The sequence below is a fragment of the Frankliniella occidentalis genome, unplaced genomic scaffold (genome assembly GCF_000697945.3).
Source record: "Frankliniella occidentalis isolate FOCC.00 unplaced genomic scaffold, Focc_3.1 Scaffold46, whole genome shotgun sequence".
Lineage (NCBI taxonomy): Eukaryota > Metazoa > Arthropoda > Insecta > Thysanoptera > Thripidae > Frankliniella > Frankliniella occidentalis.
The window spans coordinates 502,523-507,323 of record NW_026267176.1 but is presented as its reverse complement, the minus strand read 5'-3'; the positions used below and the strand labels follow the sequence as shown (position 1 = coordinate 507,323).

General features: G+C 60.3%; 1 protein-coding gene across 10 annotated transcripts in view; it reads left to right on the top strand.

The window, feature by feature from the left end:
- The first annotated feature begins 1,817 nt into the window (after positions 1-1,817).
- LOC113215625 (uncharacterized protein CG43867) overlaps positions 1,818-4,801 on the top strand; it is an 81,133-nt gene continuing 78,149 nt past the window's right edge. For all 10 annotated transcript variants that reach the window (XM_052267052.1, XM_052267054.1, XM_052267061.1 and 7 more), the window contains exon 1: positions 1,818-1,999. The gene's annotated coding sequence lies outside the window, so the exon portion shown is untranslated. The remainder of the gene's footprint in view (positions 2,000-4,801) is intronic.

Genomic DNA, 4,801 nt, shown 5'->3' with positions numbered 1-4,801 from the left:
TTTCTTTTCTTTCTTCTTACGACATTTACGCGCAGAGGCAATCGTGCCGTGTGCAACCTAACGGCCTTTGCAATGTTTTGCTTTGTTTTACTGGCGTGACGCACGTGGCGCAGCGTGGCCCAACGGGGCGCAGCTCGCACCCCAAAATGTATCTCATCTTATCCCTCTCCGAGATAAAAGGCTCCGTGACCTTGGGCGAGAAGCACGGCGCCCACGGCTTGGAATTCGCCTACTGACACAGCGCACGACCCCTCCCCCTGGAGCCTGGTGGAGCCTGGTGGAGCCTGGAGGAGCCGACCGTCCTGGTGGAGCTTCAAGCAAGGTCACGACAGGACGCTGGACCCAATCTCCTCTGAGTGTGCTTGTCGTGTAATACTCACCTTCCCCGGCTCCTTGCCTCTTTACCGCATGCTGCCAAGGACTTGGAGAAAACGTATGGTCTTAAATTTTCCGTATCGATGCACAATCCTGGACGGCAAATATTGACTTATTTTCTGAAACAAATTTTGAATTTGTCTTTGAACACTACAAAGGCTCGCAACTCCAAAAAGGTCGTGCACTGAAATATAAAAAAAAATACTGTACGATTACGTTTCAGGGAAATGTGTGTCAATAACGTGGTGTCCATAACACCTCGTATGTTACATGTTGCATTTCTAGTTTTGTTACACCTACGAATATTTTTTCTCAGCAGTGGAATTGTTGTGTTTTTCTTCGACCCGGTCGGACTGGGGTCAATCAGAACATTCAGTGGCAAGTGGGGCAGCTGGCCGATAAAACTTCTCTGCAATTCGGCATAAATATATACGCCGTTGCTGCACCCTGCTGCGGTGTAACCCGGCCTGGGCCTCGCGCCTCGCGCGCCGCGGGGTAGTTTGGTGTGGCAACCCTTCCGGCGGTGGGGGAGGCGGCGGTGGGGGGAGCGTGCAACTTTTCTCTCGCCGCGGCGTGCCGATAAATTACTTGGCCAGTCGTTGATGAAGGAGTGATTGTCGCCGGGCGGCACGCGCTGGAGCAGGTACTACCGCCCCTCCGCGAGGTCAGCAATGGTCACACTGGCTCGCTTGAGGAAAACGGAGATTTCGATGGTTGGCTATTTCTGTACTGTTTTTGTCTTATTTGCTGTGCCGCGAGAGCTGCGCGCTCATGCTGAAGGTCATTGCGGAGTTTGAAAGTGGTTACCGGTGGCCGCGGCTCTGAGTTTGGGAGGCGGGCGGCACCGCCCAGCCAGGCTCTGATGACGGCTTGTAGACGTCGTCACCAGGCGCGGGGGCGCGCTGACGGCCGGTGACGGTGACTTGATGCCAGGTGCACGACCACCGGAATACAGACAGGGAACGGTGCAAGCTTAAAAGTTCGCGGGGTTATACTTTGAACCCGAGGTCGGCAAACGCTCAGCGCTCGGTAATCGCGAAGTGGCCGCCATATAAGAACGACTTTCCACCGGTATATGGTTTACACCCTGATGCTGGTTTACACGGCTGCTGACGAGGGTTCCCCTCTTCGGGCTGGCTGTACGCGCGTTGCTCCCGTGGACACCGCAGCCAGTAGACTCGGCCTCCTTGCACTAAATGGAGGTGGAGAGAGCGAGGCGGTAAGAGAAAGAGAGCGGGCCGCTGCTGGTGAAGGGCCCCCGCCCGGCCTCCGCCCGGCCCCGGCCCCCCTCGCTCAGCGCTTGGCGCGGTTCGGTTTGGCTCGGCTCGGCTCGGGTCACCGCCTGGCTCGGCTCGGCCGCTCGGCTCGGCTGACTGGCTGCGCTGCTGGAGTGGCGCGGGGCGCGCGGGGGGCGGCGGCGGCGGCGCGGCTGGCGCTGGCAGTGTGGGTCGCTATGCGCGCGCGGACGGTCGCGCCGTGCTCCGCGCTGCTGTGAGCGGCGAGTCGAGCCGCTCCGCGAGAGACGCACCGCTCTGTGTCTGTGCGTGTGTGTTAGTGTGTTTGTTGGAGAGTGAGTGTTTTGTGTCGTGGATATACCCTCCGCCGTGCTCATGTGGAGAACGTGGTCAGTGCCGCTCGTTGTGTTCCATCTGTGTTCGGCCCGAGTGTTCTGTGCCCGGCCCGAGTGTTCTGTGTACGGCCCGAGTGTTCTGTGCCCTGCGAGGACGTGTGTGGTTGTGGAGAGGGCCGGCCGCCCCAGGGCCGCGCGCGCAGGACGCGCACCTGGCCGGCTCCCCACTCAGGTGTTCGCTAATTGGGGCGAGAGCCGCAGGACGGATTACGCCAATTAATTACCTGCGTGTCCCGGCCTCCTGGCCCGGCGAGGCCCACGAGGCCCGGCGAGGCCCGCGAGGCCCGGCGAGGCCCGGCGAGGCCCGCGGGGGAGGACGGCGCAGAGCCGGCGGGGCGCGCAGGGTCAACAACATCGGGGCACCTGCGGCCCCGGAGCCCGCCCAGGACCGCCTCCAGACTCGTTGTCCACCTTCAAACTGACCGCCGCCCAACCCTGCGGGTCTTCCTCTGTCTCGTGCGTTCTTGTTGTCGGTTCGCTTCGCTGTCGCTGGCCGGTGGTGGTCTGGACACTGGTCACCTTGTTCTAACAGAAATGTTGAAGCAGAAGCGCAAGTGCAAGCGTGGGCTGGAGCATGCCTCTGGTTAAAAGGAGAGTGGCCCCCTTAGCTGCCACGGTTGCCGTTGGCTGCTCACTGCTTCGGCAGGGCACTCAGCAGGTTTCGCAGGCTGCCGGGCGGTGCCCGAGGCCCGCTGACGGTGTCCTCCCTGGCCGGCGGTGGCGGCCGGTGGCATGTGTTGCGTCAGTGGCGCGGCCGCCGAGTCCGGCTGGGACACCGTGGCCTTGGACTGGTTTCCTTTCGAATCATCCCGGAGTAAACATAAGCAGAAGTATGTATATATCGTGGCCCTCCAGTCGCCCAGTCATTTTGAGGAAACTGGGTCCTAGCCGCAGGCTGAAAACGAACGGGGTACAGGTGCGTAGTGCTGGTTGCGGGAGGGAGGGGGAGGGGGGCGAGTTTGTCATACTGATACGGAGGGCCCATAAGCAGGGCGGCTTTGTGTTCGACATGCTATATACGCAGGCCTGCCAGTCTTAACGCCCCCTCCCCTCCCGCCGCTGTACTCTGCGCTCAAGCGCGTGGGTTTTGTAAAGTTGGGGGATTGAATGGGATGAGCTTGCGAGTGACGCCCCCTCCGCGCCCACCTCGCGCGCCACCCATGCATTCGCCGGCAGATCCTCGCAAGATTGTGAAATTCTTGGTCCAAGTTGCGACTGTGCGCGCGACTCTCGTGCCGGGGTGGGGCGGCGAGGACCTTGCTCTGTTTGCTTCCGAATCGGTAACGCGGCCCCATATGTAAAAGTCTGTGAAGTTTTATTTGGGCGTCATCCCTCTGTAGATAGGGCCGGGTCTGTTGGGTCCCCCTCCCCTCCAGCAGCCGCCTGCCTCTCAGAGGCTCCCTCCAGAGGGCTTTATTTTTGATGTGTGGATAAGGTATATATGGCTGCTGCCCTTGGAAAAGTTTTAATCCAGCCCGCCCGTCGTGCTTGAGAGGGTTGGGCGCTGGTGCTGCCGCTGCTGCCGCTGCTGCCGCTGCTGCCGTCTCTCCTGCTGCTACCGCTGCCCTCGCCGAGGCGATATAGGCTGTCAGCCGCGCCAGTCGATATGCGAGAACTCACTCCTCATGTGTCAGCAGCGGATCGCACAGCACGCCCTTCAACCCCCCTCCCCCGAGGGGGGCCCGCTCCACTGATTGGCTCAGGAAAAACTACATAGGTTCGTTGTCGCGTGTGTTTTTTCCCAAACGGGTACTTGAGAGCGCGGCTAAGGGCTCAGCTCAGCGTGGCTCAGCGATGGCATTGTTTTGTCCCCCGACGGGAAGTGGAGGGGGGGCTAGTCCACCGCCGAGCTGCTGGCATGGCTGCTGCCCGCGGGCCCATAGAGCCCAGTGAGCTGTGAAGCATCAGGAGGGGCCAGCCATTAAGGCCCCTCTGGGGGAGGGGAGCGAGAGAAACAGAGAGACAGGGAGAGTGAGAGAGAGAGAGAGAGAGAGGGGAGAAGGGGGGATAATGCTCAACGAGAAAGTGTCGTTCTTATTCGCCTCGGCACTCTACTGCGCACGGCGCACACCTTGGACACGAGGATCAACACCATCGTCCCGAGGCGCAATAAAAGTTGTCAGCTGCAGCATCAGCAAGCAGCCGTGGCGATCATCACCGCCTGCAACCAGCGCTACACGCCCACGGAGCGTTGGAAACAATACGTTCGAATTTGTCAAGTTCTGATCGGGCACGGAAAAAAACATTTGTTCGTCGGAACTATAATGCATTGCCTAATTGAGAAACAGTCAAGAAATTCGTTTTGACCCATCGAACGTTAGCTGCTGAATGAACTGGCTTCGGCAACTAGCCCTTTTTCCAACAACTAGGTGGCACAGCGAATTTCCTGACTATCCCAAAATTAACCAATTTACTAGTTCTGACGGCAAATTTTTTCCCCGCGAAGGCGCCATATCCACCGCAGTAGTGTCCGTTCTGGTCGCCAAGAGGACAGAGGATGCGAGCGCTCCTCGGGGCGTTTTGCGAGAAGGATCATCGTGTCGCGCCCGTAGAGGGATGCCGCTCGCGCCGTGTTCTTCGTGAGCGCCATGGTGTTGCGCTAGACCGACCGCGGCGCGCCGCCGACCTCCCCGCGATTTACTTGTGGCGAAGTCATTGCGCCGGCCCGGCCGGCTGCACTGAGCGGCTCGGCGCAGCGGGCGCAGCGGGGTCATCGACCAACAGCGCCGCGCCACGTCTCACCGCGCCAGCCGCGCCATGGGCCTTCTTCTTGTTCCATCTGACCCGCATCTCCCC